Genomic DNA, 14,041 nt, shown 5'->3' on the forward strand with positions numbered 1-14,041 from the left:
ACTATATCTACCTATATGTGGCATTCGTTTGTCGTTCTAAGCAAATTTGCATCTGCCATCTCTAATTTTCAAAAATAAACTTCTTTTTTTGTGTGTTTGTTTCGCTCGCGGAGCGGTGAGGGGTGGCTAATATTTTCCATGCTAGATGTGTTATTCTCAGGATGAGTGTTTATTCACTTGTCATTGCATGAGAGTAAGGCAAAGGTATGAGGGATGCCCAGTCCCGAAATGAAAAAATGAATTTACTTTATGTTGTCAAATAATAAATTTCTTGGAAAGTGTTAGTATGGAGGGCAACTGTGGATACGGCTAGCCATGGAAAGAAAAAGGAATAAACTTTATTTTCTATTTGGGAACTGCATATGATATATCTAAGCATGGAAAGTATTGGGAACTCTAAGTCGTTTTCGTTGGTGGGATGGATACACCTCCCAAAATGTTTTTATCTCTAAGTTTTTCGCTTTGAGCTCTGGCACCTCTACAAATCCCTACTTCCCTCTGTGAAGGGCCTTTCTTTTACTTTATACAATTTTCCTTTTTAATTTGAGTATCCACCTTCTCTTATAAAAGCACCAACTAGGAGGCAATATGATCATACTTGAGTATTGGACATAGCTAATATGCAAGTGTGTTTCATGAATGGATCAATGGTTAAGCATGATGGGCTAGGGATAGCTTATTTTAGCGTTGATATTTTGAAATACATGGTTGCTTGTTGATATGCTCGAGTATTTAAATTATCATGTCAAAACTAGACTATTGCTTTGAACAATATAAAAATCCAAATGTCCATGCTATAAAGAAAGAAATATGATATGACATGTTAGGCAGCATTCCACATCAAAAAATCTATTTTTATCACTTCCCTACTCGAGGACGAGTAGGAGTTAAGCTTGGGGATGCTGATACGTCTCCAACGTATCTATATTTTTGATTGTTCCATGCTGTTATATTATCAATCTTGGATGTTTTATAATCATTTTATAGTGATTTTATATCATTTTTTGGTACTAACCTATTGACATAGTGCCAAGTGTCAGCTGTTGTTTTTTCCATGTTTTTTACATCACAGAAAATCAATATCAAATGGAGTCCAAATGCCATGAAACTTTAAAGAGAATTTTTATGGGACAAAAGGAAAACAATGGGCCCTGGCTGCGCCTGGTGAGGGAGTCCTAGACTAAGGGGTCCTCGGGCGTCCGACCTGTTATCTATGGGCCAGACTGATGGGCTGTGAAGATATGAAGACTGAAGACTGTACCCGTGTCCGGATAAGACTCTCCTTGGCGTGGAAGGCAAGCTTGGTGAACAACAATGAAGATTCCATCTTATGTAACCGACTCTATGTAACCCTAGATCCCCCCGGTGTCTATATAAACCGGAGGGTGAGGTCCGGAAAGGATATACTCAATACCTTAGTCATACAGGCTAGACTTCTAGAGTTTAGCCATTACGATCTCGTGGTAGATCAACTCTTGTAATACTCATATTCATCAATATCAATCAAGCAGGACGTGGGGTATTACCTCCATCAAGAGGGCCCGAACCTGGGTAAAACTTCGTGTCCCCTGTCACCTATTACCATCAACCTTAGACGCACAGTTTGGGACCCTACCCGAGATCTGCCGGTTTTGACACCGACACCTGGGGGGTGCCCCGAGGGAGGCACAACCCACCAGGGCGCGCCAGGAGGCCCAGGCGCGCCCTGGTGGGTTGTGCCCACCTCGGGTGCCCTCTGACCGCCTCTTTGCTCTATAAATACCCCAATATTTCCAGAACCCTAGGGGAGTCCACAAAATATTCATCCAGCCGCCGCAGAGTCTAGAACAACTAGATCCAACCTAGACACCATCTCGGATGGGGTTCACCACCTCCATTGGTGCCTCTCTGATGATGCGTGAGTAGTTCTTTGTAGACCTTCAGGTCCGTAGTTAGTAGCTAGATGGCTTCATCTCTCTCTCTTGATTATCAATACAATGGTCTCTTGGAGATCCATATGATGTAACTCTTTTTGCGGTGTGTTTGTTGGATCGATGAACTTTGAGTTTATGGTCAGATCTATCTTTTTATATCCATGAAAGTATTTTAGTTTCTTTGATCTTTTTTATGCATGATCTCTTATAGTCTCGTATTTCTTCTCCGATATTTGGGTTTTGTTTGGCCAACTTGATCTATTTATCTTGCAATGGGAAGAGGTGCTTTGTAGTGGGTTCGATCTTACGGTGCTCTTGTCTACATCATGTCATTGTTCTTATTGCATTACCCCATTTCTCCATGAACTTAATACACTAGATGCATGCTGGATAGCGGTCGATGTGTGGAGTAATAGTAGTAGATGCAGGTAGGAGTCGGTCTACTAATCTTGGACGTGATGCCTATATATGATCATTGCCTGGATATCGTCATGAGTATTTGAAGTTCTATCAATTGCCCAACAGTAATTTGTTCACCCACTGTTTGCTATTTTTCTCGAGAGAAGCCACTAGTGAAACCTACGGCCCCCGGGTCTCTTTCTCATATTATTTGCCTTTGCGATCTATTTTTATTTACATTTATTTTCAGATATATAAACAAAAAACCCAAAAATACTTTGCTGTAATTTATTCTTATTTATTTGTTTGGCGTTCGATCTATCAATCTACTACAAATTTACCTCAGGTCTGTTTGCCTATCTTGAGGCGCCGTACCCCGAAAAGGATTGACAAGCCCTTTAACACGTCGGGTTGTGAGAAGTTGTTATTTGTGTGGAGGTGTTGTTTACGTTGTGTTGCTTGGTTCTTCTACTGGTTCGATAACCTTGGTTTCATATCTGAGGGAAATACCTACCGTCGCTGTGCTGCATCATCCCTTCCTCTTTGGGGAAATACCGACGTAGCTTCAAGCGACATCACATGTCACTGTCCCTAATTTTACCGTCCGAACACACCTTGCGCTCGGCTGGCGGCGCAACAATAGGAGTCCTAGTAGTACTCTTCGGCCCTGCACCAGGTCGAGGGGAAGCGACCCGGTGGCTAGAGTCTTCTTTTCTCTTGCCATCACGCCGAGTTGTCTGCCGCTTTGGCCGGCGCTGACTGTCCCTTTTGTTGGTCAACACGGGCAAGGTTGTATTGTCGTCGCGGTGGAGCAACTGCTGGTGACCGTCGTCGACATTGCGTTGTCGTTGTTATTTCTTCTCTTGTCGTCGCCGTTTTTGCGGTGGCGCCACCGAGTTCGTGGTCGTCGGTGTGTCTCCATCGCCGACGATGGGGCCAAGGGTGCGGTCGGGGGCAACATTTTCATTCTGCCGGTCATTGAGGAAGGGGATGGCTGGCGGTGAGGATAGGGCCGGCGGTAACGGGGTGGGTGGGAAGAGAAGCTAGAGTATGTGCGAGCGGGAGACAATGTGTATTTTTGGTCACACGCCCGCGGCTGGACTAAACGTGAGCGACTAGGAAAGTTTTAGGAGAAAACACATATTCACAAAAAAAATTGGTTTTAGAAGATATGCTAGATAGGCCTTTTTTTTCCTTAAACTGTACTTTTGTTCAAAATTTGATTATTAGGGATCTACTAGAAATATTCTAATAGCGTATTTTTACCTTCGAGTTAAACCTCACCTTTGGCTGCCAGACGGGAGCAGAGGTGCGAGATGTTGCTATGGTAATCAGTGGCCCCTGGCCATACCTAGCCATCTATCGGGCCGGGCCTACCAAAGCCCAAGGTAGAAAACCTAGGCCCGAGCCCGGGCCGGTCCGACCATCAGGCCTGGTTTTGGGGCCCAAGCCCGGCCCAAAAGTGATAAAGCCCGCCGGGCCTTGGGCCAGGCCCCTTCAGTAAATCGTGAGAATGGTGGGCTCGGGCCCTGCCCAGCCTTCGGGCTCAAAATCTAGGCCCGGGTGCAGCGTCAGGTCAGGCTGGGTCGGGTCGGGCCAGGCTGCCCATGGGCAGGACTACCCCTCTTTGAGGCGACACGGGGGGGACCCTCGATTGCCGCCGCCGGTCGACCCTCGTCCCTCCCATCCCCCTCGCCGTCGCCGAGGGCCGCTCCCGGGCAAAGCCCAGGCAGGGCAGGCGGCGGCGGGGCCTCTCCACCGTGTGACTCCCCACCCCATGGCCATGGCGCGTGGCCCTGTCTTCGGCGGCGCTTGGTGGCGTGGTGCTGTGATTCACGGCGGTGGCGGCCAGGCGCGGTGGCTGCGGGGGTGGTTTGAGCCCCGTACGGTGGTGCTGCCTGTGGCAGTGATGGCTGCTAGTTTCGAGTCTGCCCCGATCCTCTTCTTTGGATCTGGATCTGGCCGGCCCGTACTTGGTCGTGGCTGCCGGCAGGCGTGGTGACGCCGGGCCTCCACGCCTGTCAGGCATGGTGGTGGTGCTGGCGGTTGCGTTGGGAGCTTGGTGTGGTGGTGGCCGACGATAGAGCACAGCGGGCGGCATGGAGTGGTGACGGTCCTGGTGGGGTCTGCAGCGGTGTGGTGTGGTGCGATAGCTTGGTGGCGACGGCACGTGCTGGAGATGGCGGCGCAAACCACCATCTAGATTGGTGGCGGAGCTGCGATGGCTCGGCTAGGATGGAGTTCCTGGCGAGCAGCGAGCGTCCGGGCCATCTCTGGGCTTGTGTGGTGAGCGACGGTGCTCTCTCGGTGGTGCCGGCGTGGGAGTTGTCCGCGGCTTGGTGTTGGATCGCCGCAAGGCTGTCACTTGGAGCGGATGATAGCCTTTGGTGGCGGTCCTGGCCCTTGCTGGAGGAGTTTGGTGGCTGTGAATCCTTGGCCAGGTTGTAGGTGTTTGGTGGGCGGTGTTTTCCTGCTGTGTGGTCTGTCGGCGGCTCTCGGCTATGCAGCTACGACGGCGAGGCACTACGATGGTGGCGGTGCGAAGCATCTTGGATGGTGCTGCCCAATTCCTTCGAGGTGGTGAAATGTGTGATGTTCGGATGCAAATCTTGCACGGCTCTTGCCGGGCCGGCGGCGATGGCGCCCGTGGGTGTCATTCCCCTCCTTGGAGGCGTTGCCGAGTGTATTCAACATTTCCCTCGCTCGTTTGGAGTTGGTTGTTGTCTCCGGGCGAAAGCCTTGATTCGGTCGGATCGGCATGATGGCGGCGTACTTGACATCGTTCCTCTGTTGAGAGCATCGTGTTTGGAGACATGGCCTAGTTCCTCGTTGCTCTCCTCCGGTGTTCGTTGTAGCCCAATTTTGATTATCAGCGGCGCTATGCACGGCCGTCGTCGGTGTGTCCAAGACGGTGTTTTCCTTGGATTGGATCAAGTCCTGCCACTTACTTGCCACTTCCTCTTCGGCATTCAGGGTGGATGGTGCATTGACAAGTGAAGTTCTATGGGAGCAGTTGGTCTTCGGAGGTGCCGACTGTTGGGGAACGTAGTAATTTCAAAAAATTTCCTACGCACATGCAAGGTCATGGTGATGCATAGCAACGAGAGGGGAGAGTGTGATCTACGTACCCTTGTAGACCGATAGCGGAAGCGTTAGCACAACGCGGTTGATGTAGTCGTACGTCTTCACGGCCCGACCGATCAAGCACCGAAACTACGGCACCTCCGAGTTTTAGCACACGTTCAGCTCGATGACGATCCCCGGACTCCGATCCAGCAAAGTGTCGGGGAAGAGTTCCGTCAGCACGACGGCGTGGTGACAATCTTGATGTACTACTGTCGCAGGGCTTCGCCTAAGCACCGCTACAATATTATCGAGGACTATGGTGGAAGGGGGCACCGCACACGGCTAAGAATATGATCACGTGGATCAACTTGTGTGTCTAGAGGTGCCCCCCTGCCCCCGTATATAAAGGAGCAAGGGGGGAGGAGGCCGGCCCTAGGAGAGGCGCGCCAGGTGTGGAGTCCTACTAGGACTCCCTAGTCCTAGTAGGATTCCACCTCCCATATGGAATAGGAAAAGAGGAAGGGAAAAGGAGAAGGAAGGAAGGGGGCGCCCCCCTTCCCTAGTCCAATTCGGACCAGACTAAGGGGAGGGGTGTGGCCACCCTTGAGGCCCTTTTCCTTCTTTCCCGTATGGCCCAATAAGGCCCAATACGTATTCTTGTAACTCTCCGGTACTCCAAAAAATACCCGAATCACTCGGAACCTTTCCGATGTCCGAATATAGTCGTCCAATATATCAATCTTTACGTCTCGACCATTTCGAGACTCCTCGTCATGTCCCCAATCTTATCCGGGACTCCGAACTCCTTCGGTACATCAAAACTCATAAACTCATAATATAACTGTCATCGAAACCTTAAGCGTGCGGACCCTACGGGTTCGAGAACAATTAGACATGACCGAGACACGTCTCCGGTCAATAACCAATAGCGGAACCTGGATGCTCATATTGGCTCCCACATATTCTATGAAGATCTTTATCGGTCAGACCGCATAACAACATACGTTGTTCCCTTTGTCATCGGTATGTTACTTGCCCGAGATTCGATCGTCGGTATCTTAATACCTAGTTCAATCTCGTTACCGGCAAGTCTCTTTACTCGTTCCGTAATACATCATCTCACAACTAACTCATTAGTTGCAATGCTTGCAAGGCTTATGTGATGTGCATTACCGAGAGGGCCCAGAGATACCTCTCCGACAATCGGAGTGACAAATCCTAATCTTGAAATATGCCAACCCAACATGTACCTTTGGAGACACCTGTAGAGCTCCTTTATAATCACCTAGTTACGTTGTGACGTTTGGTAGCACACAAAGTGTTCCTCCGGCAAACGGGAGTTGCATAATCTCATAGTCATATGAACATGTATAAGTCATGAAGAAAGCAATAGCAACATACTAAACGATCAGGTTCTAAGCTAATGGAATGGGTCATGTCAATCACATCATTCTCCTAATGATGTGATCCCGTTAATCAAATAACAACTCTTTTGTTTATGGTTAGGAAACATAACCATCTTCGATTAACGAGCTAGTCAAGTAGAGGCATACTAGTGACACTTTGTTTGTCTATGTATTCACACATGTATTATGTTTCCGGTTAATAAAATTCTAGCATGAATAATAAACATTTATCATGATATAAGGAAATAAATAATAACTTTATTATTGCCTCTAGGGCATATTTCCTTCAGTCTCCCACTTGCACTAGAGTCAATAATCTAGTTCACATCGCCATGTGATTCAACACTAAGAGTTCACATCACCATGTGATTAACACCCATAGTTCACATCGTCATGTGACCTATACCCAAAGGGTTTACTAGAGTCAATAATCTAGTTCACATCATTTATGCGATTAACATCCAAAGAGTACTAAGGTGTGATCATGTTTTGCTTGTGAGATAATTTTAGTCAACGGGTCTGTCACATACAGATCCGTAAGTATTTTGCGAATTCTATGTCTACAATGCTCTGCACGGAGCTACTCTAGCTAATTGCTCCCACTTTCAATATGTATCTAGATCGAGACTTAGAGTCATCCAGATCTGTGTCAAAACTTGCATTGACGTAACTTTTTACGACGAACCTTTTGTCACCTCCATAATCGAGAAATATTTCCTTATTCCACTAAGGATAATTTTGACCAATGTCCAGTGATCTACTCTTAGATCACTATTGTACCCCCTTGCTTAACACAGTGTAGGGTATACAATAGATCTGGTACACATCATGGCATACTTTATAGAACCTATGGCTGAGGCATAGGGAATGACTTTCATTCTCTTTCTATCTTCTGCCGTGGTCGGGCTTTGAGTCTTACTCAATTTCATACCTTGTAACACAGCCAAGAACTCTTTCTTTGACTGTTCCATTTTTGAACTACTTCAAAATATTGTCAAGGTATGTACTCATTGAAAAAACTTATCAAGCGTCTTGATCTATCTCTATAGATTTTGATGCTTAATATGTAAGCAGCTTCATCGAGGTCTTTCTTTGAAAAACTTCTTTAAAAACACTCCTTTATGCTTTGCAAAATAATTCTACATTATTTCCGATCAACAATATGTCATTCACATATACTTATCAGAAATGCTGTAGTGCTCCCACTCACTTTCTTGTAAATACAGGCTTCACTGCAAGTCTGTATAAAACTATATGCTTTGATCATACTATCAAAGTGTTTATTCCAACTCCGAGAGGCTTGCACCAGTCCATAAATGGATCGCTGGAGCTTGCACACTTTGTTAGCTCCTTTTGGATCGACAAAACCTTCCGGTTGCATCATATACAACTCTGCTTCCAGAAATCCATTCAGGAATGCAGTTTTGACATCCATTTGCTGGATTTCATAAAATGCGGTAATTGCTAACATGATTCGGACAGACTTAAGCATAGATATGAGTGAGAAACTCTCATCATAGTCAACACCTTGAACTTGTCGAAAACCTTTTTGCGACAATTCTAGCTTTGTAGATAGTAACACTACTATCAGCGTCCGTCTTCCTCTTGAAGATCCATTTAATCTCAATGGCTCGCCGATCATTGGGCAAGTCAATCAAAGTCCATACTTTGTTTTCATACATGGATCTCATCTCAGATTTCATGGCCTCAAGCCATTTTGCAGAATCTGGGCTCATCATCGCTTCCTCATAGTTCGCAAGTTCGTCATGGTCTAGTAACATGACTTCCAGAACAGGATTACCGTACCACTTTGGTGCGGATCTCACTCTGGTTTACCTACGAGATTCGGTATTAACTTGATCTGAAGTTACATGATCATCATCATTAGTCTTCCTCACTAATTGGTGTAGTAGTCACAGGAACAGATTTCTTGTGATGAACTACTTTTCAATAAGTGAGAAGGTACAATTACCTTATCAAGTTCTACTTTCCTCCCACTCACTTCTTTCAAGAGAAACTCCTTCTCTAGAAAGGATCCATTCTTAGCAACGAATGTCTTGCCTTCGGATCTGTGATAGAAGGTGTACCCAATAGTCTTCTTTGGGTATCCTATGAAGACATATTTCTCCGATTTGGGTTTGAGCTTATCAGGATGAAACTTTTTCATATAAGCATCACAATCCCAAACTTTAAGAAACGACAACTTTGGTTTCTTGCCAAACCACAGTTCAGATTGTGTCGTCTCAACGGACTTAGATGGTGCCCTTTTAAACGTGAATGCAGCTGTCTTTAATGCATAACCCCAAAACGATAGTGGTAGATTGGTAAGAGACATCATAGATCGCACCATATCTAATAAAGTACGGTTATGATGTTCGGATACACCATTATGCTGTGGTGTTCCAGGTGGCGTGAGTAGTGAAACTATTTCACATTGTTTTAACTGAAGGCCAGACTCGTAACTCAAATATTTTACCTCTGTGATCATATCGTAGAAACTTTTATTTTCTTGTTACGATGATTCTCCACTTCACTCTGAAATTCTTTGAACTTTTCAAATATTTCAGACTTGTGTTTCATTAAGTAGATATACCCATATCTGCTCAAATCATCTGTGAAGGTCAGAAAATAATGATACCTGCCACAAGCCTTAACACTCATCGGATCTCATACATCAGTATGTATTATTTCCAATAAGTCAGTTGCTCGCTCCATAGTTCCGGAGAACGGCGTTTTAGTCATCTTGCCCATGAGGCATGGTTCGCAAGCATCAACTGATTCATAATCAAGTGATTCCAAAAACCCATTAGCATGGAGTTTCTTCATGCGCTTTACACCAATATGACCTAAACGGCAGTGCCACAAATAAGTTGCACTATCATTATTAACTTTGCATCTTTTGGTTTCAATATTATGATTATGTGTATCACTACGATCGAGATCCAACGAACTATTTTCATTGGGTGTGTAACCATATAAGGTTTTATTCATGTAAACAGAATAACAATTTATTCTCTTACTTAAATGAATAACCGTATTACAATAAACATGATCAAATCATATTCATGCTCAACGCAAACACCAAATAACACTTATTCAGGTTCAACACTAATCCCGAAAGTATAGGGAGTGTGCGATGATGATCATATCAATCTTGAAACCACTTCCAACACACATCGTCACTTCACCCTTAACTAGTCTCTGTTTATTCTGCAACTCCCGTTTCGAGTTACTAATCTTAGCAACTGAACTAGTATCAAATACTGAGGGGTTGCTATAAACACTAGTAAAGTACACATCAATAACATGTATATCAAATATACTTATGTTCACTTTGCCATCCTTCTTATCTGCCAATCACTTGGGGTAGTTCCGCTTCCAGTGACCAGTCCCTTTGTAGTAGAAACACTTAGTCTCAGGCTTAGGACCAGACTTGGGCTTCTTCACTTGAGCAGCAACTTGCTTGCTGTTCTTCTTGAAGTTCCCCTTCTTCCCTCTGCCCTTTTCTTGAAACTAGTAGTCTTGTCTACCATCAACACTTGATGTTTTTCTCGATTTCTACCTTCGTCAATTTCCGCATTACGAAGAGCTTGGGAATCATTTCCGTTATCCCTTGCATATCATAGTTCATCACGAAGTTCTACTAACTTGGTGATGGTGACTAGAGAATTCTGTCAATCACTATCTTATCTGGAAGATTAACTCCCACTTGATTCAAGCGATTGTAGTACTCAGACAATCTGAGCACATGCTCACTAGTTGAGCGATTCTCCTCCATCTTTTAGCTATAGAACTTGTTGGAAACTTCATATCTCTCAACTCGGGTATTTGCTTGAAATATTAACTTCAACTCCTGGAACATCTCATATGCTCCATGACGTTCAAAACGTCTTTGAAGTCCCGATTCTAAGCCAATAAGCATGGTGCACTAAACTATCAAGTAGTCATCATATTGAGCTAGCCAAACGTTCATAACGTCTGCATCTGCTCCTGCAATAGATCCGTCACCTAGCGGTGCATCAAGGACATAATTCTTCTGTGCAGCAATGAGGATAAACCTCAGATCACGGATCCAATCCGCATCATTGCTACTAACATCTTTCAACACAATTTTCTTTAGGAACATATCAAAATAAACACAAGGAAGCAACAACGCGAGCTATTGATCTACACCATGATTTGCAAAATACTACCAGGACTAAGTTCATGATAAATTTAAGTTCAATTTAATCATATTACTTCCCACTTAGATAGACATCCCTCTAATCCTCTAAGTGATCACGTGATCCAAATCAACTAAACCATGTCCGATCATCACGTGAGATGGAGTAGCTTCATTGGTGAACATCACTATGTTGATTATATCTACTATATGATTCACGCTCGACCTTTCGGTCTCCGTGTTCCGAGGCCATATCTGTATATGCTTGGCTCGTCAAGTATAACCTGAGTATTCCGCGTGTGCAACTGTTTTGCACCCGTTGTATTTGAACGTAGAGCCTATCACACCCGATCATCACGTGGTGTCTCAGTACGAAGAACTTTCGCAACGGTGCATACTCAGGGAGAACACTTCTTGATAATTAGCGAGAGATCATCTTAAAATGCTACCGTCAATCAAAGCAAGATAAGATGCATAAAAGATAAACATCACATGCAATCAAAATATGTGACATGATATGGCCATCATCATCTTGTGCCTTTGATCTCTAACTCCAAAGTATCGTCATGATTTCCATCGTCACTGGCATGACACCATGATCTCCATCATCTTGATCTATATCAATGTGTCGTCACATGGTCGTCTCGCCAACTACTGCTCTTGCAACTATTGCTATCGCATAGCAATAAAGTAAAGCAATTATTTGGCGCTTGCATCTTATGCAATAAAGAGACAGCCATAAGGCTTCTGCTAGTTGCCGATAACTTCAACAAAACATGATCATCTTATACAACAACTTATATCTCATCATGTCTTGACCATATCACATCACAACATGCCCTGCAAAAACAAGTTAGACGTCCTCTACTTTGTTGTTGCAAGTTTTACGTGGCTGCTACGGGCTGAGCAAGAACCGTTCTTACCTACGCATCAAAAAACCACAACGATAGTTTGTCAAGTTGGTGTTGTTTTAACCTTCGCAAGGACCGGGCATAGCCACACTCGGTTCAACTAAAGTTGGAGAAACTGTCACCCGCTAGCCACCTTTGTGCAAAGCACGTTGGGAGAACCGGTCTCGCGTAAGCGTACGCGTAATGTCGGTCCGGGCCGCTTCGTCCAACAATACCGCCGAACCAAAGTATGACATGCTGGTAAGCAGTATGACTTATATCGCCCACAACTCACTTGTGTTCTACTCGTGCATATAACATCAACGCATAAAACCTAGGCTCGGATGCCACTGTTGGAGAACGTAGTAATTTCAAAAAATTTCCTACGCACACGCAAGATCATGGTGATGCATAGCAACGAGAGGGGAGAGTGTGATCTACGTACCCTTGTAGACTGACAGCGGAAGCGTTAGCACAACGCGGTTGATGTAGTCGTACGTCTTCACGGCCCGACCGATCAAGCACCGAAACTACGGCACCTCCGAGTTTTAGCACACGTTCAGCTCGATGACGATCCCCGGACTCCGATCCAGCAAAGTGTCGGGGAAGATTTCCGTCAGCACGACGGCGTGGTGACGATCTTGATGTACTACTGTCGCAGGGCTTCGCCTAAGCACCACTACAATATTATCGAGGACTATGGTGGAAGGGGGCACCACACACGGCTAAGAATATGATCACGTGGATCAACTTGTGTGTCTAGAGGTGCCCCCCTGCCCCCGTATATAAAGGAGCAAGGGGGGAGGAGGCCGGCCCTAGGAGAGGCGCGCCAGGTGTGGAGTCCTACTAGGACTCCCTAGTCCTAGTAGGATTCCACCTCCCATATGGAATAGGAAAAGAGGAAGGAAAAAGGAGAAGGAAGGAAGGGGGCGCCCCCCTTCCCTAGTCCAATTCGGACCAGACTAAGGGGAGGGGTGCGGCCACCCTTGAGGCCCTTTTCCTTCTTTCCCGTATGGCCCAATAAGGCCCAATACGTATTCCCGTAACTCTCCGGTACTCCAAAAAATACCCGAATCACTCGGAACCTTTCCGATGTCCGAATATAGTCGTCCAATATATCGATCTTTATGTCTCGACCATTTCGAGACTCCTCGTCATGTCCCCGATCTCATCCGGGACTCCGAACTCCTTCGGCACATCAAAACTCATAAACTCATAATATAACTGTCATCGAAACCTTAAGCGTGCGGACCCTACGGGTTCGAGAACAATGTAGACATGACCGAGACACGTCTCCGGTTAATAACCAATAGCGGAACCTGGATGCTCATATTGGCTCCCACATATTCTACGAAGATCTTTATCGGTCAGACCGCATAACAACATACGTTGTTCCCTTTGTCATCGGTATGTTACTTGCCCGAGATTCGATCGTCGGTATCTTAATACCTAGTTCAATCTCGTTACCGGCAAGTCTCTTTACTCGTTCCGTAATACATCATCTCACAACTAACTCATTAGTTGCAATGCTTGCAAGGCTTATGTGATGTGCATTACCGAGAGGGCCCAGAGATACCTCTCCGACAATCGGAGTGACAAATCCTAATCTTGAAATACGCCAACCCAACATGTACCTTTGGAGACACCTGTAGAGCTCCTTTATAATCACCCAGTTATGTTGTGACGTTTGGTAGCACACAAAGTGTTCCTCCGGCAAACGGGAGTTGCATAATCTCATAGTCGTAGGAACATGTATAAGTCATGAAGAAAGCAATAGCAACATACTAAACGATCGGGTGCTAAGCTAATGGAATGGGTCATGTCAATCACATCATTCTCCTAATGATGTGATCCCGTTAATCAAATAACAACTCTTTTGTTTATGGTTAGGAAACATAACCATCTTCGATTAACGAGCTAGTCAAGTAGAGGCATACTAGTGACACTCTGTTTGTCTATGTATTCACACATGTATTATGTTTCCGGTTAATACAATTCTAGCATGAAGAATAAACATTTATCATGATATAAGGAAATAAATAATAACTTTATTATTGCCTCTAGGGCATATTTCCTTCACCGACATGGGTCGAGACGCGGTGTTGTTATCTGTTGGGCAAGCGCTTGTGCTTTGTAGTGTTGTATGGTCGTTGGTGGCCTGGGTGTGGTGGTTGTGCTACACTCGTTGTTCGCAGCGAGTGATAG

Source organism: Triticum urartu, chromosome 3A, assembly GCF_056163025.1.
Source record: "Triticum urartu cultivar PI428250 chromosome 3A, HENAU_Tu73, whole genome shotgun sequence".
Taxonomy (NCBI): domain Eukaryota; kingdom Viridiplantae; phylum Streptophyta; class Magnoliopsida; order Poales; family Poaceae; genus Triticum; species Triticum urartu.